The sequence below is a fragment of the Petromyzon marinus genome, chromosome 59, assembly GCF_048934315.1.
Source record: "Petromyzon marinus isolate PM22_M1 ecotype Great Lakes invasive population chromosome 59, UKy_Petmar_22M1.pri1.0, whole genome shotgun sequence".
NCBI lineage: Eukaryota > Metazoa > Chordata > Hyperoartia > Petromyzontiformes > Petromyzontidae > Petromyzon > Petromyzon marinus.
In genome coordinates, this window is record NC_133725.1 from 11,343,042 (window position 1) to 11,364,018 (window position 20,977).

Consider the following 20,977-nt stretch of genomic DNA (forward strand, 5'->3'; position numbering starts at 1 on the left):
AGACAGGATTCCTTGAATGAGGATTCTGTTTGGTGTTTTAACATCTTGACACCTGTTGTATTGCCAGAAAGGGTAAAACCTATTGTTATATGGAAAAGTAGACCAAATACTCGTAAAGAGTTCGCTCTCATGAAAGTCTTTTCACCAGCGGTGGTGTGACCAAGCAATTGCAGAGCTGCACTTTTATATAAGTCAGGTCAGAGCCAGATACACATTGGAGGATAAACATCCCACGGTGGCTGGGCAATTGTTGTGCAATAATGTCAGGTCAAACTTACTTAGGATATTTACAGGTGCATTTTATTCATGCCGTATATATTAATGCACACATTGTGTAGTAGTGGTATTATTATTAAACTCACCTTTAATGACGATGACCATAAACATGATTAAGAGTAACTAGTAATGAATGTGCGACTGTACGATGTGGACGTAGCGGAGGGGGCCCCCCACGGTGAGCGGTGACGCAACGCGCGCAGTGGCCCGCGTCACGTGGTTGGCACCTCACGTGCACAGAGCGAGGCAGGCAGAGCCAGAGGGGCGGGGGGGCGGCGTTGCCTAGGCGACGTTGGCGTCCTCGCGGTCTACTCCACGGTCAAGCTGCGTGTCACTTGGTGACCCCCCCACCGCCTTTTACTGGACACCTGTGAGTGAGAGCTTGATAGCGCTTCGGATTTCTCCAGGGTCAAAACAGATTTTGATTCCCAGTACAGTGTGCACAGCACCTGTACGACGGGTCCTCGTTTAACGCAGTAGATGCGTTCCTGAAAAGTGCCGCGCTAAGCGAAAACTATTTCCCCCGTAATGAATGTCCAAGCGCAGTCAGAATTGGGTTACAAACAACTTGAGGGGACGCCGCCGCGTTACCGTCTCGTCTCGCTCAACCGCGCAGCTCAAGAAAGTAGTTCGGCGTCGACTGCTCACAAGTCGCCTTATGGCGGTGCGCGTTCCCTAAATGAAGGCAACCGCGTTATAGCGTGAACACGCGGGACAGACCCAGTTGTCGTGTGCGGGTCAACTCCCTGAGATAAACTTGCTGCCGACTTCATGCGTTGTATACGCCCAGTGCTCAGCCAATTGTTGTGAGCGTCGCTCCTCTGTCCTCTGTTGTTAATGGAGGGAGACTGCGCCCAACTGCCAAGTATCATCCTTCGCGAGCCTCTTCAAAACGCTCACCTTGACACCGCTGGAAGCAGCCATCGGACTTGACCTCACCCCACAACAGTGCAAGTTTAACCGCTCAACATTAAAACACAACGATGGGTCGCTTGCACCAATCGCACAACATCACAGCGTTGACTCTCAACTGTTACTTGTGTAGAGGGGGTCAGATTGTCCAGACATTCGGTTGATACTAATAGGGTTTATTTTTCCAGTATTGTAGATTATTTGAATTACATTTGTTTGGGCGTCAGGGTGGTGCAGTGGTCACGCCCGTGCATGGCATCTTCTGAAGGAGTGCCTGGCATCGCTTTCCTAATTCTGGTCCCTTTCTCTGCATGGGTTTACTCCCATAGCAAAACAACAACAAAAACATACACTGTAACTGGTACTAGCCAAACATCTGGGATTGTTTTTGTTATGCTGCCTTGCCCAAAATGGCATTTGGTGATAAAAAAATTTGGCAGGAATTGATGCACTAATGCAATTTGAACTCTTATATATTTTCATTTCATGACTTGCTTAGCGTTCATATTCTTGGTAAAGTCACGTAAATAGAAAACAAGAAATAAAATTCAAATTAAATAAAAAAATAAATTAAAAAATAACAAATAAAAAATAAATTGAAAATAATAAAAGCAAAAAACCCAGGACGTTTCAATCGCAACACAAGTGGTCTTTATTTTATTGTTTTTTGTTTTCTATTTACGTGACTTTACCGAAAGAACCAAGAATATGATTTCCTGCAGTCACGAAAGTTTTAAGTCAAAATTTGCTTCGCGTTCCTTTACTTTGCCCTCCTATCTGTTTGTATTGCTGTTTGTTGTTGTAACTTTCTGACTCGCCCCGACTGGACATCTGTGAAAAAAAGAGCTTCATAGCTCATCAGATTCGTCCAGCCTAATTAAAGATTCTGATTCTAACATTAACTGACCCAGTTTTCGCGCAGATATCATGGCCAGGATGCGGAACAAAGGGACCCCCGGTCACACTCACGTGGAATGCCTAGGGCATTGCACAGCAATTAAATGGACTAGTTTTGTGAGATTTATTTGGTGGCTTAGGGAAGGCCTTTATTCAACAATGTATATCATGGCCGATAAGAATTTTTATAGTTATACACCATAGCCCACGATTTCCTGCACCGTTCATTCACTTGAGGAGACTGCGCATGGTGGAGATGGATTACCCTCGGTATCCTGTCCCAAAGTAATTCCAGTGGTTCAGGTAGTGGAAGAGTTGCTAGAGCTTCTGGTTCTTGCCGAAGCCTTGTGACTTTGGGATGAGAGCGTGGTAGGATGAGTGAAGCGTAGAGCTAAAGCTCCTGGAACATCCTGTACCCAAACAACACCAAACATTCAAAATCTTACAATGCTGCTGTTCCAGCACGAACAACATAACAATGAACACATTTTAACAAATTCAACGTAATGCAGGTAATTGAGTGGCTCGAGGTTAATTTCAATGTCAGAGCACCGAGCCAATGCCATTGAGGTCCTCCATTCAAAATTCAGTGAGCCATCTATCAACAAACGTTCCTGCGAATTAAGTGCAGGAATGCTGTGGTCTCAACTTGGTCACCAATGGCTGCACAGTAAACATCATGTCAAATGTGTTTTTGTTCACTGAAGCATATCCCAGCTCTGAGGGTTTGAATTCCATTTGACGTGTAATGAATTATCTTCAGCTTGGATTTCTGGTAAAGCACATCAGTGGCAACTTGTCTCTGAACCAGGGGTTCCTTGTTCGACAAACTGTGTTTCTGGAACATTCAAGCATCCTCAAGTGCCGTGGATAAGTAAGAGTTTTATCGTTCCACTATTGTTTTGTTGACTGTATCAGCTTTAACAGGATTTGCCCAAAACGCCTTAGCAAGGAAGGATGAGTCTTTGTAAGTTAGCAAATAGAGAGGGTGGAGACCTCAGCATGTAGACATCTCAACCACAACTCTACCTGGTCTCTGTTATTTATTAAATGAGCCAGCCCTTGCCACACTGAGGTTATACGAATGAACCTTGCATGCCACAGACAGGGCAGTGAACGGCAGTTGCTGCTATTGTTTTGGTTGTTTGTAGCTTTTTTTTGTACCCAGCGATGGCAAGCTCGTACTCCGAGTGCCCATAGAAGGAGGCTGGGTCAAAGATGACGGGCCCTTCATTAATCTCTGCAGCATTCCCAGTCCATATATCACTGTGGAGCAGTGCCAGAACCACCTCTACGTCCCGGAAAAAATCCCCCAACCGAAGCTGCACACCACGCAAAAAACAACACCGCTTTATTCATGATAACGTTTTTTTCGAGTTAGATCGCATAAATTTACATGCGTCGTACACCCACCTCCAATTGCAATGAGGCAATTGCCAGAAGTCAGAACGCTTCTGGCAATTGCTTGATGATGCTGGTTGTAATCACCAGCGAAAGGTCGTACTCATTTTAAAATGTTCCGCGTTTCCTCTCTAACACACCAGAGTGCCGAAGCAATAACATAAATGGCACGTTCTGTTCATGTCAGAAACATTACTAATGGGCGATCTAAGCCAAAAAAAACTTTATCATGAATAATATTGGTCGCGAAAGCCTGCGTGTGAAACACCACTTTACCTTTAAAGTCACCTCGAAAACCCACTGCGATCAAATGGGTTTCCCATATGGCTGTGCACATGATGAGCTACACTGCTGCATGTATTAACTCTTTCCTGCTCAGAGATGACCGCAAGTTGCGGGGTGCATCCCGTTCACCGCTGAATCTCGTGTACGTCATCGGAACGTAATAGGAAGTAAATATTAATTAACTTTATTAGTACCGAGGATCCCACAAGGCCGTGCGGGAACGTGTGTAGCACAGTTTGGTACCAGCTATAATAGAGTGCTGTCCTGTTGCTACGGTGCTCTGCGGCGAGTACAATGTCTTTAAAAACAACGGCGCTATGCCTCTCTAAATAAAATTACCGCTGAACCGCTTGCGGGTTCCGAGATTCGGTGGTGAACGAGACCCATCCTGAAATGAGCAGTCGTCTCGGAACAGGAAAGGGTTAAGGGCGAGAGTGAAACAGCTTACGAACCTGAAGCCGAGACCAGAGCTCGCGGGTTTCCCGTTCACCGTAGTCCTTCTCTATCATGTCCAGCTGAAGCTGCAGTTGCTGCCGTGAGAAGAACGTCACCCAGTCCTCCTGCCACTCATTCAGCTGGTGGCATAAATATAGTTTTATTACGGACATTTAGAAACATAAGCAAATAATACCTACTTTATTTGGCCAATCCTTGACCTAAAACAGTGATATTCACTCATTTTCGGAGGGGGGCCACTTTCGCGAATAAGACATTATCAGTGAAAGAGCCATCTCACATTTGAAACCATTGGGGGGTTTGACAGCATGATGGGGTGTTTTCACTTGTGTGTATTGTCGGGGACTGCACGTCAGGGGTCGCAGTAAAAAGGACACCAGGGACTGCCACCGGCCCACGGGCCTTGCAATGAAGAACACGGACTTAAGATGTCACCCAGAAACGTTGAATTTTACGTACAAATGGCTGGGTAATTCTTAAGACATAATTCGACACTCATGTTATGTACCGATTATCATGCTGTAGTCTTTGAACATCTCATTTTAGCCACCAATTGATATCCTCATAAAAAAATTACAACAGCATTGATCCTAACGATAGGTTCTGCGCTTAATTCCCACACCTCCGTTTAGCACGGTTGGCTATGTACGGTGGAAAGGAAGTTCAACATACATTCATACAAGTCTCTCAAACCCGGCTGAGTGTAATTGGTAATTAGCGAAAACATAACTGATTACGTGAACACTGGTTATGCAAGATCGATCTCTGAGGGAACTTCAGTGATATCTGGTGATGTCAGTTGTAACTGTGTGCCCTGTTATCAATGGTACAACTGTGTGCAATGGAAGAAAATATATGCATTTTTTTATCAAATATATTGTTTTATAAATTTGTGTACTTGCACAAGATAAAATGTACGCCAATCTAGTTCTTCTTAAAATGTAACCTTAAACCAATGTTACCATCATCAGTGGTTAATAGAATATTACACAAAGGACTCTCATATTTCTACGATGTAATACTAATTAGACTGACATCTGAACAACAGCTGATTTCACCGCTCCATGATAAAACTAATTTAATCAAGTAAACATTATTGCCGTTCCTATAAAACTTTGGTCACCCAGGCTGTCCTTCAACAAAAGGGTATATTAAATCTATAACATAGTTTTTTCTGGGTTAGATCGCATAAAAATGAATGAGCCGTTAAACCTACCACCACCTAACAGCCAATTAGTAAGGTTGTCACGTAAACGGAACATGCCAATCCGCTACTTGAACAGCAAACCGAAGTGTTGGAGAGAAAATCCACAACATTTACAATCTGAGTATGACGTTTCGCTGGTATTTACAACTATCATCATTAGGTGGACAGCCAAAATCATAGAGAAATCCTCCTGTTTCATTCCTTGGAGGGATAGATGTGATGACGTCACTTGTGAGCCCTTCACGAATTGGAATGTTCTGTTTATGTGACAAACCTTACGAATTGGCTGTCGGTGGCGGGTTTAACGACAAATTTATATTTCAACGATCTAACCCAAAAAAAAACGATATTATGGATGATATTGGCCGCGAAAGCCTACGTGTTAAACGGGTATATTCAAATTTAAATGGGCTACAACCAGTTTCATGACTTTAAAGCGGAGATCACATGTGGGATGTAACCACAGCATATAGCCGTATGAAACCCACATACTCTACATCCTCCTGCCCAGGGTCTATACCTGTTGGGAGAAATTCAAGACTGAAATTTTTATCAAAATCTGTAAAACACATGAGAACCTTAATTTAGCAGTCTCAAACTGACTGGGACCCCTGTCGTGACGGAGCAGCTGAACATTGCACAAAATCATCAACGCATATACAGATATATACCAAGGGTGACCAACTTTCCTGACCCTACCAGCAGCATACCATAATCTTCAGATGGCCGCGGGAGCCACAAGAGATAAAGATTAGCCATACAGAAGTTGACTCGTGTCGACTGGCTGTGGAATTTTGACTTTAGAAATCTCAGTGCCCTGGGAGTACTCATGGCCTGCCTCCGATACCAGATTGTTCTCACTTCATATAAAGTTAAATTGAAGAGTTACAAATTAGCAGCGCCTCTGCAGAGCCACACTTGAACTGCCCAGGAGCCACATGCAGATGCCGAGCAATGGTCTGGCCAACCATGGTATTTTCTGTACATTATAGACTTGTAAATCTAGCGTATATAAATAATTAGCTGAAAACATTTATTTTAGCATTTACTCTATTGCCCTTTAATGAATGAATAGCAAAACTACATGAACTCTCTCCTAAAGCCTTCTTTTGGCTAGCAGACCTTGACATTTATCTCCTGAACATATTGCGATTATATTCTTGGTTCTTTCGGCAAAGTCACGTAGAAGGGAAATAATACAAATAAAACATAATATAATAAAATTCTCACGACATTTCGGCCACAACGCAAACAGCCGTCCTCAGGTGAAGAAACAGAGCTGTCGGAAAGACAGCGTCTTAATGAACACTACCCAGCGTTCATTAAGACGCTGTCTTTCCGACAGCTCTGTTTCTTCATCTGAGGACGTCTGCTTGCGTTGTGGTCGAAACTTCGTGAAAATTTTATTATATAATGTTTTATTTGTATTATTTTATTATTTCCCTTCCACGTGACTTTACCGAAAGAAACAAAAATATGAATCCCTGCAGTCACGAAAGCTTTAAATCGAAAAATATTGCGATTAGCAAAAATATAAAGGGACGCAATGTTGAATGCTCTAAGTCTCCTTTGCAGAAGAGTTTGCCCTGATGGACTTAAATACAGATACTTTTAATAGCCATAATTCATATATTACCCAACATAATTCATATTCTGAAAAGTACATTGCACACACATGAACAATACAGTTCCCTTCATCACAAAGATGGCTAAAACAAAGAGATGAATGTGATTAGGTGTGGAAAAGCATGACCGCTGGCTGGCTAGTTGTGTTCATGTATGAAATAATGACAGCATGTGTCTATCTCATTCACTAGCTCAATCGCTTGATTTTTACGATTAATAAACAGCTGTATGAAATGTGTGTTTGTTTACACACAAATCGCCTGTTTACACATATTCATTAGATCCGATTAGCATGCCTACTCTCAGTGCGAAGGAATGTCAACATAATACATAGTTGACATGATGCTAGGGTTGGATCGGTGGGCCTAGTTTTCCACATGTTTTACATTTTCATGATTCAATACCGATAGTTTCTCTTCCTTGTGAAGCCTCTCTCCAATCTTCCTGTTGTGAAGGTGCATTTCAGCCAGATGCTGCCCCAACAAGCCTGAGCCCCTGTCAGAGTGTACAACACAATAGACCTGTCAAAGAAAACATTAACTTTATCATGTCAACAAACCCCAAGTAATAATTCATATGCAAACTAAACTACATCATATTTGTCCAGGTGGTCTGTGGCCAAGAACCTCGCTTGAAAATACGAATATATCAGTTCACATTCTGGTTTAGGTGACTCAAAACAATATTCTTCTGGGGTTTATACAATGAGTGTTACTTCCTGGGAAGTCAATCCTATGTAGACTATAAATGAAACCATTTTTTATATTACCAGAGCTATTTTTCAGAACCGACCTGGCCACAAATGATAGCCTAACGAAGTGGCTTATCACATGGAAATGTATAGCAGCCAAATGCTCAAAATACTCATGTTTCTAAATGTGCAGGGAAAAACTGGAGAAACCGGAGAAAAATCTGCACGACCACGGGGAGAACATGCAAACTTAAAATATACAGCAGGCGTCAAGGTCGGGATCGAACCTACGAAGTCCAATATACCAGGCGAGGCAGTTAACATCTCCTAGCCACCATGGCGCCCCATTCTCTGACTTATCCACCCACCCACCCACTCGTAAAGCCACCCACTCACTCACCCTGCCACGTACTGAATCTCTAAACCAACAACTCAACCACCCACTCACTCACCCTGCCACGTACTTAATCTCTAAACCAACAACTCAACCACCCACCCACTCATCCAACCTCTCACTTACTAAACCAGCCACTCACCAACCCACCGACCCACTCATCCACCTATTCACTTAAAATAGTTCAACTACAATTGAATTATTTTAAATTCACCAGGCAAGGCCCACTGAGCTATATAGATCCTTGTCGGAAACGACGTGGCAAACAAATGATAGCTCAAAGAAGTGGCTTATCACGTGGACATTTATAGCAGCCAAAGCCTCTAAATGTATATTTCTAAATATGCATGAAAAACTCGGAGGTCCCAGAGAAAAATCCATGCAACCACAGGGAGAACATGCAAACTCCAAATATACAGGCGTCACGATCGAGATCGAACCCACGATGTCTTATACAAATGGCGAGGGAGTTAACATTCCGCTACCCTGGCGCTCCACTCTGACTCAGCCTCCCACCCACCCACTCAAACACCCAGCCAAGCACTCATGAACCCAATCACCGTGGCACCCACTTAATCGCGAAACCCACTCACTCATCAACACACCCAGCCACTCACTTAACCACTTACCTACGAACCCACCTGCATACCCCCCACTCACTAACTCAACGACCCACTCACTCAACACTCCACTAACCCACCCAATCACCTATTCATGCCCCAAATCACACACTGACCCATTCACCCACTTAATCTATAACTCATGCACTCATCCACCCACCTGCTCACCAGCCACTTATCTACTCACCCACCCACTCATCCTGCCACCTACTCAACCTCTAACCCACCCACGCACCGAACTACCCACCTACCCAATCACCCATCCAATAAACTACAACTAAACTATTTTGTATTTTACCAGGTAAGCCCCACAGAGCTATATAAAACATTTTAGAAGTGATCTGGTTACAACTGATACGTGAACGAAGTGGCTTATCAAGCTGACATTTCTTCTAAACAAATCTTGACTCTAAATGGGGAGGGATGAATCTGGAGGACCCGGAGAAAGATCTACGAAGACACAGGCAAAACATTAAAACTCATAATATACAGGCAGCAGGGTCAGAATCGAATACACGATTTCCTGTATACTTAGTGAGGTAGTTAATATCTCACCATAGTGGCACCCCGCTCTCTGACCCACTCACCCAATTACACACTAACTCACCCACTCAACCTCCCACATTAACTTACCCACCCACCAGTCACTCCCCCATTCACCCAACCACCCCCTCACTCACCCAACCACGCACCAACTCACCTACCCACTAACTCACCCACCCATCTTCTCCCGCACTCAGCCAGCCACCCGCTCAATCACGTGCCGACTAACTTACTCACACACTCACCGACCAATACACCCATTCACCCATTCACTTACCCACCCACAATCTCACTAGCCAAGCCAACCACCCAGCCCCTCACTCACCCACTTATTCAATCACTCACTACCCCACACACTCACCCAACCACTTGCTCACTTACCCATACGCTAACCCAACCACTCACTCACCGACTCACCCACCCACTAACTCATCAAAATTAATTCTCAACCACTCACCCAACCACCCACGCAATCTCATACCCACTAACTCACTCACCTACCCATTTATGCACTCACGCACCCACTTACTCACTCACGCACCCACCAACCAACCCACCTACCCATCTCTTCACTCACTCACCCACCCACACAGTCAATCACTCACCTACATACCTACCCACTAATACTCACCCACTCATCCAACAACGAACTCACCAACCCACCCGCCGACTCACTCAGGTACTAACCCACTCAACTTATAACCCACACACTAACCACCTAACCACCTACCCACACACTCACTCACTCACTCACCCACACACTCACTCACTCATCCACCCACCCAAACATCCACTCACCCACCCACTAATTCACCCACCCACTCACTCCCTCATCCATCCACTCACCTACTCGCCCATCCACTCACTTACTCAATGAGCCACTCACCTTCTCACCCAGTACTTACACATCAACTGACTCTGCCACCCACTCAATTCCTAACCCACCCACTCACCCAACCAGCTGCCCACTCCCTCAGCCACTCACCTACTTACCCACCCCACTTACACATCCACTTACCCTGCAATCCACTCAATTTCTAATCCCCCACTCACCCAACCACCCGCCCACTCATCTACTCACCCATTACCACGGAATTATTCACCCACCCATCAGTCAACCACCCAATAATTCAACCACTCACAAACTAAATCGCCTATTAATTAAACCACCCACTACCTCAACCACCCACTAACTTAACCACCGAGCCACTCACCCACTCAGCAAGCCACCCACCTATATCTCTAACCCAATATTTCACTCACCCACCGCCCACTCACCTACACACTAAATTATGTTTATTTTACCAGGTTAGGCCCAATGAGCTACGTAGCTCGTTTTCAAAACAACCTTCACCACAAATAAACCGACCATTAAAATTATAGACTGATCATTTCTTTGTCAGTGGGCAAACGTACAAAATCAGCAGAGGATCAAATACTTTTTTCCCTCACTGTACATTGCGGGGGTCACAAAAATATCTCCAAAATCCTGAATAAACACAAAATCCAGGTCCAATTCAACACAGTACAAAAAAATCCGTGATCTGGTTCCATCTGTAAAGGATGTGGTTCCAGACATACAGTACCCGGGCGTTTACAAACTAAAGTGCGTCTGTGGTAGCAGCTACATTGGAGAAACCACACGACATATATCAGACCCCATCCGCGAACATAAAGCAGACTTGAAACACGGTAGGACGAACTCCTCTGCCGTGGCAGATCACTGTTATAATTCAGTGGGCTCACATGACATTGACTTCTCCAAGACAGAGGTTCTTTGCAAGCCAACCGGCTACCATGAGAGATTCGTTCATGAGGCCATCCACATATACAAGCACAGATACAATTTCAACCGAGAAGATGGATTCTGGCTTAGTAACCATTGGAAAGATGTTTTAAACCATTTCGGTTCTTAATTGATTGTATTTTATGGTGATTTTCAGACCGCAGCCCTTTCGCTGGCACTGCCTCTTAATACTTCTCACACCACGGTCAATGGTATGGTTTACAACATGTAGTATAATAATTAATAGTATAACATTGTAATGTTTAACATAACTCATAAGGCAATATATAGCATCGTAATTGCATAATGAATATACATCAGTGTGGTATATAGTTGGGTTCATAGAATAAGACATAGTGTAATATCACAAGTCTAATAGTTTATAATCTAAAGTATAGGGTAGTGTAAAGTAACGCATTGTATAATTCAAAAGTGGAATTTGTCTATGATATGATGTTATACAATGTAGTTTAGATTGGAAGGTATAATATTGTATTATATAGTAGTCCAGTTTACAGCATAGTCATAAGGCAACTCAGGACACAACAGCGCACCTTGGCTGTTGCACTTGCCCCTTTTCTTGTTTCCTCTCTGCCTGTGTTCCCAGCCCCCTCCCTCCTCCTCTCCGGAGGTGATGCAGGTAACATGCAAATTCATATTTTAACTCCGCCCACACAGCTTAATAGACGCGGTCCTTGCATGTCAGCGTTCATTCAAGCTCTGTCTTCCGGACAGACCTGTCTCTTCACTTGAAGAAGGCCACTTGTGTTGTGGCCAAAACGTCGTGAGAATTTTATTGTCTTATTTAATTTTATTATTTTATTCCCATTCTACGTGACTTTACCGAAAGAACCAAGAAGATGAATCCTTGCAGTCATGAAAGCTTTAAACTGAAATTTACTTTTTATTTCACCAGGCAAGGCCCATTAAGCTATATAGATCCTTTTCAGAATAGACCTGGCTACAAATGATAGATATACGAGTGGCTTATCACAGATACATTTATTGCAGCCAAATCCTCTAAACACATGTTGCTTCTAAATGCAGAGGGAAAACCCTGATTATCTAGAACAAAATCCAGGCGACCACGGGTGAGAACTTGCAAACTCCAAATATACAGGCGACAGGGTCGGGATCGAATCTACCACCTCCTGTATACTAGGCAAAATAGTGAACATCTCACCACCTTGGCGCCTCACTCTCTGACTCAGCCATCCACTCACTTACACGCTAACTTACCCACTCAACTTCCCATGTTAAATTACCCACCCAGCCGTCACTCACCCATTCACTCACTCACCCAACCCGTCACTCACCCCTCCACTAACCCACCCACTCACTCATTAACTTGCCCACCTATCTTCTCAACCACTCACCCAGCATCCCACTCAATCTCATACCAAACTAATCTACACACACCCACACACCCACTCACTGACCCACTCACTTATGCACTCGCCCAACCACCCACTTACTCCCTCATGCACTCACCAACCCACCCACCCATCTCCTCACTCACACACCCACCCCATCAATCACCCACCCACTAACTAACACCCACACACTCACCTACTCACCCACTCACCGACCCAGCACTCACTCACCGAGCCACTCAATTGCTAACCCACCCACTCACCCACCCACCTGCCCACTCACTCACCCACCCACCTGCCCACTCACTCACCCAGTCACTAACGCACTCACTCAATGTATAACCCACCCACTACCCACCTAACCTCCTTCCCACACACTCATTCACCCAACCACATACCCACCCACACTCACCCATACACTCACCTACTCGCCCAGCTGCTCAATAATTTACCGAGCCACTCACCTAATTACCCAGCCACTCACCTACTCACTCACCCACTTACACATCCACTCACCCTGCCACCCACTCCATTTCTAACCCACACACTCACCCAACCACCTCCCACTCCCTCAGCCACTCACCGACTCACCAAATCACCCACTACCCAAATAACTAATCATCCACCCATCACTCAACCAAACAATAATAAAGCCACCCAATAATTAAACCACCCATTAACTCAACCACCCACTAACTCAACCAGGTTTATTTTACCAGGTCAGGCCCACTGAGCTATAAATATCGTTTTCAGAAGCACCATCGCCAAAAATTATAGCTCAAAAAAGTGGCTTATCATGTATACATTTATAGCAACCAACTCCTCTAAATACATGTTTCTAAATGTGGAGGGAAATCTACAGGCATTAGGGTCAGGATCGAACCCACAACCTTCTGTATACGAGGCGAGGTAGTTAACATATCGCCACTGTGGCCCCCCACTATATGACTCTCCCACCCACTAACCCACACAGTCACCCACTCACTTAAATACCCACCGTCACATGCATCCAGGCACTGACTCACCCAGCCACTCAGTACCCATAAACCCACCCAGGCACTCACCCATGCACTTGCCCACTCACCCACCCACCCAATTATCCACAAACTAAACTAAATGTTAAATATATTTTTTTATTTTACCAGGTCAGGCCCACAGCAAAATAGATATTTTTCAGAAGCCACGTGACCACAAATAGCAGTTCAATGAAGTGGCTTTTCACGTAGAAGCTAAATTCTATAAATGCATGTGTCTAAATGCAGCAGGACAACCCGAAGAACTCTGATTAAATGTCACGCGACCACAGGAACAACATGCACACTCCAAATTTCCAGGCGTCAGGGTCGGGATTGAACTCACAACCTCCTGCATAAAATACGAGGAAGTTAACATCTCGCCACAATGGCACTCCACTATCTGACGTAGCCACCCACTCACCCACCCACTCACAACAAACCCACTCAACCCTGACAACTACTCAATCTCTAACCCACCAACCCAAGCACACAACAACCCACCTACCCATTCACCAACCCAGCCAATAAACTAAACTAATTTTATTTTACCAGGTAAGGGTCACAGAGCTATATACTGTACATCACTTTCAGTAGTGACCTGGTTACAAATGATAGGCCAACGAAGTGGCTTATCACGTAGACATTTATTGCAGCCAAATCCTATAAATGCATGTTGATTTTATATGCAGAGGGAAAACCCGGAGGACATGGAGAAAAATCCATGCGACCAAGGGGAGAACGTGCAAACTCCAAATATACAGGCAGAAGGGTCGAGATCGAAACCACAACCTCCTGTTTTCCAGGTGAAGTGGCTCGCATCTCACCACAATGGCGCTCCATTCTCCGACTCTCCCATCCATGAACCCACACACCCACCCACTCAAATACCCACCCATTAACTCAACAACCCATGAACTCAACCACCCACTAACTCAACCAGCCACTTACTCAACCAGCTACTTACTCAACCACCCACAAACTCAACCACCGAGCCACTCACACACTCACCAAGCCACTCTCTCAATCTATAACTCACACTCATGCATCCAGCTACTCACCCATCCACTCATCCACCCACCCACACACCAACCCACTCACCCACGCACCCAGCCAATCATAAAAAAACACTGAACTAAAACGATTTTTTTTTCCAGGTAAGGCCCACAGCTATATAAATCTTTATCAGAAGCAATCTGCCCACAAATAACAGCTCAATGAAGTGGCTTTTCACGTAGAACGTTATAGCAGCCACATTCTATAAATGCATGTTTCTAAATACGGAGGGACAACCCGGAGAACCCGGAGAAAATTCCACCCGACCATGGGGAGAAGATGCAAACTCCAAATGTATACAGGCTTTAGGGTTGGGGGGAACCTACGAACTCCAATATACCAGGCGAGGGAGTTAACATCTCGCCACTGTGGCGCCTCATTATCTGACTCACCCACCAACTCAACTACTAAAGCCACCCACACACTCACTCACCCACTCACAAACCCACTCATTCACTAACCCACTGACTCATCAACACACCAAGCCACTCACTCAAGAACTTACCTATGCACCCACCTACACACCCACTCACTCTAAATATACAGACGTCAGGGTCGGGATCGAACCCATGACCTCGTTTATAAAAGACGAGGCAGTTAACATCTCGCCACCATGGCACTCCACACTCCGACTCAGCCACCTACTCACCCACCCACTCACAAACCCACCCACTGGATCTCAAACACACTCACTCACCAATTTACCCACCCACTCACCCTGACACCCACTCAATCTCCAACTGACCCACCCACGCACTCAAAATCCCACCTACCCACTCAACCATCCAATAAACTGAAACTAAACATTTTTTTTTTTACCAGGTAAGGCACACAGAGGTATAGCAAGTGACCTGGTTACAAATAATAGGTCGACGAAGTGGCTTATCACGTAAACATTTATTGCATTCAAATCCTTTAAACGCATGTTGATTTGAAATGCGGAGGGAAAACCCGGCTATTTTAATGCACACAATGGACCAGAAGGACAAGCGCAAAGGGTTCACATAATGCGCATGCATAATGTACGTTGACTCATTAATCTCTCCCCCCCTCCCCACTTTGCATCAAGAGCGCCAAAGTGTGGTCACCACATCTATGCCTCTTTATAAGGAACGAAACAGACTAACTTCTCCACAAATCTGGCTGTCGCCTGATGAAGCTAGTTGTAATTACTGGCGAAAAGTTGTACTCAGATTGTAAATGTTGTGGTTTGACTCTCCAACACACCGGTGTGCTGTACTAGTTACAAATTGGAATGTTCTGATTACGTGACAACCCTTACTAGTTGGCTGTGTCGGGTGGTGGTGGGTTTTAACGACACATTTATATATTTACGCGATATAACCCAAAAAAAACCTCTATTATGGATAATATTGGTCGCGAAAGCCTACGTGTAAAACAAACCCCAAGGAATCAAAAAAATCGACGCGACCACGGAAGAAGATGAAAACTCCAAATATACAGGCTTCAGGGTCGGGATCGAATTGATTACATCCTGTATTCTGGGCGAGGGAGTTAACATCTCGCCACTGCGGTGCCTCATTATCTGACTCACCCACCCGCTCAACTACTAAAGCCACCCACACCCTCACTCACCCACTCAAAAACCCACTCACCCTGCCACCCACTCGCTCATACAAATCGGGCATCAATACCGTTGCTTTGTATGATCTGTGAAACGCAGAATATTGCAGATAAAATCGGACATTTCGAGCTTGCTGCAGGATCGATTGAGTGGAATCAATACAATTAGTCTTGATTCACGATCAACAAAGACCATATATAGGAAAATCTCTGATCGGTGATTTGGATTGCATCATATTGCAGCGCCCCTTTGATGTTATAAAGCACTTGCCCCAACAGTCTGTTAAAGGCTACACGGGGGATCTTTGTGTGCGAGTAGCTCACAGATGCTTGAGAGATCTGGGCACTGTCCGATCATCAGTGAGCTCCTCCGGCAGGCGAGGCTGAGTTGGCTGTTGTCTGTGCATTAAGAGGTGTTAAATATCCCACGCAGAGGAGTCTGCTTATAGGACAGATAAAAGGTTCATCTTCTTTGGTTCTTTCGGTAAAGTCACGTAGAATTAGAATAAAATAATAAATTGATAAAATAAAATAACACAATAATATTTTCCCGACGTTTCGGCCACAACACAAGCGGCCTTCATCAGGTGAAGGGACGAGACTGTCTGGTAGGACAACACTCCAGCGTTGTCCTACCAGACAGTCTCGTCCCTTCACCCGATGAAGGCCGCTTGTGTTGTGGCCGAAACGTCGTGAGAATATTATTGTGTTATTTTATTTTATCAATTTATTATTTTATTCTAATTCTACGTGACTTTACCGAAAGAACCAAAGAAGATGAATCATTGCAGTCACGAAAGCTTTAAATCGAAAGATAAAAGGTTCTTCACGTACCGTGTCCCGTGTCACCTAAACGTTAAATGGGGCCCCGGTAAATTCAGTGTCCACCGCTGAATCATCTTTCACCATCACCACTCGTCCATGAAGGCCAATGCGACGAGGCCATAGATAGACGGCGCGTTATAACGGAGAAGGGGGGGACCAGGAGAAACGTCGTACTACGTGACATCACAACACCCTGCACACAACCGTAGTGGCAGATTAGGGTGCGCATCATTCACGAATATGTGGTTTAAGTGGTTGAGAGTAGATTTTGGTGTAAACTGATCACGATGCTTTGCGTGGCCTGCATTTAAAATGTAATGTGTGGGTGCGTGAGCAGATATGAGTGGGTGAGTGCGTCAGTAAGCCGGTAGGTGAGTATGTGGGTGGATGGAGGGGGATGGGCGGGAACGCCATGGGCTGGAGTGGAGGCGGACTGATGCGTTACGGGAGGATATGGAGCTGAGTGGGCTTTGCCGACGACTGGTACCAGCGGTGTCGGGATCGGCCTCTGTGGGGGAGGCTCGTGAAGGACGCTTCTACTGGGCAGTTGGAGACAGTCGCCCTCCACCAACAACGGAGGAGTGACGCTCACAACAACGAGCGGAACACCGGATGATAAATATGCAGCAATTTGGCACAGTACGGGGTACAGGTGGTGCATCTGCCAGTCATCTCAGTCAGCCAACCCATGGCACCTGGGTCTGTTCCAGGACCTCCGGTCAGCGAGCCTTCGACACTTCACGTGGCTTCAAAGTGCACCTGGCCTGGCACAGGCGCCGTGGTGACGTCACTGTCACATATTGGCGAATGGCGACGGTCGATAACGCGGCGGTGGTTGTGAGAAATGCCATTTTGGGGGGGGGGGGGGGGGCGCCAAACCTGACCAGCTGTAAACCTCACGTCGCCTCGCAGCCACACAGTGGCAACAGGGAGTTCTGGATGGGTGCAAGGGGCTGGTAATCCCCCTCCACCTTCAACTAAATAACCACACACGCGAGCCCTTGGGGCTCTCTGTGAGTCGATGGATCTGTGTGTGGTGAGTCTATGGGTCTCTGTGAGAGTCCGTGGGTCTCTGTGTGGTGAGTTTATGTGTGTCTGTTTTATGAGTCTATAGGGCTCTGTGCGAGTCTGTTTGATTCGGTGGTTCTCTGTGTGATGAGTCTGTGCGTTTTTGTATGACTCTATGGGTCTCTATGTGGTGATTCTATGGGTCTGTTTGGTGAGTCTATGGGTCTCTCTCTGAGTCTATGGGTCTCTGTGGGGTGAGTCTATGCGTCTTTGTGGGGTGAGTCTATGCGTCTCTGTCTGATGTGTCTATGGGTCTCTGTGGTGAGTCTATGGGTCTCTGTGGTGAGTCTATGGGTCTCTGTGGTGAGTCTATGGGTCTCTGTGGTGAGTCTATGGGTCTCTGTGTGAGTATGGGTACGATTGAGTCTATGGGTATCTGTCTGGTGAGTCTATGTCTCTGTTTGGTGAGTCTATGTCTCTGTTTGGTGAGTCTATAGGGCTCTGTGCGAGTCTGTGGATCTGTTTGAGTCTGTGGTTCTCTGTCTGATGAGTCTATGGGTCTCTGTGGTGAGTCTATGGTTCTCTGTGCAAGTCTGAGGGTATGTGCGTGGTGAGTGTATAGGTCTATGTGTGATGACTCTATGGGTCTCTATGTGATGGATATCTGTGGTGCACATATCCTGGCACAAGCGCCGTGGCGTCATCACCACCACTAAGTGGAGAATGCTCCTACCCCTGCTCCTGCTTGTTTTTGTGCTCGGGAAGGAGAGAGAAAACTAGACTAAGGTCCACTGAGCTAAACATCTCTTCTTCAGAAGCGATTTGGCACCAATGATAGCTCAACGAAGTGGCTCATCATCACAGTCACGAAAGTTTTAAGTAAAAACTTTAAACGAATGTTTCTAAATGTGGAGGGAAAAACCGGAGGACCCGGAGAAAAAGTCCACACGACCACGGGGAGAGACAGAGACACGCAAACTCCAAATATACAGCAGGCATCAGGGTCGGGGTCGAACCCACAACCTCCTGTACACCAGGCGAGGTAGTTAGGGGGGAAAGCAGAGACAGCGAGAGAGAGGAGAATTAGTCAAACTCACACTCAGTATTACTAACTAACCATGATACACTCGCCATGATACTCACCATCATACTCACGCATTCACCATCATACTCACACACAAGCCCACACACATCAACTGTCGCCATTCACCACTACGTGGCGGTGATGTCCCCACAATAACTCAGGTGCCAAGGTTTGACGGCTGTGCCAGGCTAAGTGCAGGAGGAGGCCACGGGCCAGACTCAGGTGCCATGGGTTGACTGCTCTGCCTGGCTAGGTACAAGAGGAGGGCTAGACCCTGGTGCTATGGGTTAACTCGTGTGCCACCACCTGCACAACCACCACAATAACAACCACACAACAATAACCACGACCAACAACTGTAACCACAGTTTAACACGTAGGCTTTCGCGACCAATATTATTCATAATAACGGTTTTTGGGTTAGATCGCGTTTATTTATAAATGTGTCGTAACCCTCCACCACCCGACACGGCCAATCAGCAAAAAAAGTGTCACGTTGACAAAAGACAAATAATTCACTACTTTAGCCCACCGGTGTGTTGAAGAGTGAATCCACATTTACAGTTTGAGTACTGGGCTAAAGTAGTGAATTATTTGTCTTTTGTCAACGTGACACTTTTTTTGCTGATTGGCCGTGTCGGGTGGTGGAGGGTTACGACACATTTATAAATAAACGCGATCTAACCCAAAAACCGTTATTATGAACTGTAACCACAACTATAATTTAACCACAACTATAATTCCCATCAGCCACACGGCCCTCTGGGAGTGCCTCTCAACAGCAGCAGCAGCAGGGCCGAGCTCTGCTTGAAGCAAACTCAGCAGAACGTGACGGCTGTGGGCCAGGCGCCTCCTCTGTCTCCCCCCACCGCCGCCGCCGCCACTGCTGATGTGGACACACCGCGCGAGGTTCTCACCTTCAGGCTGAGTCGACGTAGAGGAGGCCCAGCGAGCCGCCGCTTCAGAAGCTTTCGCGAGCCACTGACGGTGGCCGTGAGCTGGAATCCAAATCAGCCGCTCGCCACCCACAATCCACAGCGCGCGCCGCCTCCACTCGGCCCCGGCCTAAGCGGAAGTAGCAGCGGGGGAGGGGGGCGGGGCATGGGGGGTGAGGGGGCGGGTGACGAGGGGAGGGGGTTGGGGCATGGGGGGTGAGGGGGCGGGTCGCGAGGGGGGGCATGGGGGGTTGTGAGGGGGCATGGGGGGTTGCGAATGTGGAGGGGCGGGGGGGGAAGGGGGGTCACGAGGAGGGGCGGGGGGGGGCAGGGGGGGTAGCGAGGGGGAGGGAAATGTCGGGCCATGGGGCGTGGTCGCGCATGGGGAGCAGGGGGGGAGGAGCTCAGGTGTGAGGGGGAGGAGCTCATGGCTCTGACGTCACGGGGGCGTGGTTACTTTGTACCGCCCCCGCGTCTCGTGCCACGTGCTTCCCATTGGCAGTTTGGCCGTTAGAGAGGCCCGGACAGACCCCAGAGCAGGAGTGGAACCGAGCTGTGGGTGAGTGGTGGCGGTGGTGGTGTGAGTCTCTCTGTGCGAGGCTGTGTGAGTCTCTCTGTGTGAGTCTGTGTGTGAGTCTCTCTGTGCGAGTCTGTGTGTGTGTGAGTCTGTGTGTGTGTGAGTCTGTGTGCGTGAGTCTCTCTGTGTGAGTCTCTGTGTGCGTGTGAGACTCTGTGTGAGTCTTGCTGTGTGAGTCTCTGTGTGTGTGTGAGTCTGTGTGTGTGAGTCTGTGTGTGTGTATCTCTGCGTGAGTCTCTGTGTGTGTGTGAGTCTCTGTGTGAGTCTGTGTGTGTGAGACGCTCTGTGTGAGTCTCTCTGTGTGTGTGAGTCTGTGTGAGTCTGTGTGTGTGTGGAACGGTCGTGGAGCTGACAGCGCGCTGCGCTATGAACCCGGCGTCCCCGAGTTGGATTCCCTCTAAAGGCCAACAGCAGTAACGATTATCTGA

General features: G+C 46.5%; 1 long non-coding RNA gene across 2 annotated transcripts; it reads right to left on the bottom strand.

Moving 5' to 3' along the window:
• Positions 1–1,348: 1,348 nt before the first annotated feature.
• Positions 1,349–20,123, bottom strand: LOC142905853 (uncharacterized). 2 transcript variants are annotated; one of them, XR_012929853.1, is made up of 4 exons: positions 19,955–20,121; positions 7,465–7,555; positions 4,224–4,346; positions 1,349–2,495 (listed from the first exon to the last, which is right to left on the bottom strand). It is a non-coding gene; the product is annotated as an uncharacterized LOC142905853 (long non-coding RNA). The 2 variants fall into 2 exon arrangements; XR_012929854.1 differs by lacking the exon at positions 1,349–2,495 and adding an exon at positions 2,509–3,407 and having other exon boundaries at positions 19,955–20,123.
• Between the last annotated feature and the right edge of the window lie 854 nt (positions 20,124–20,977).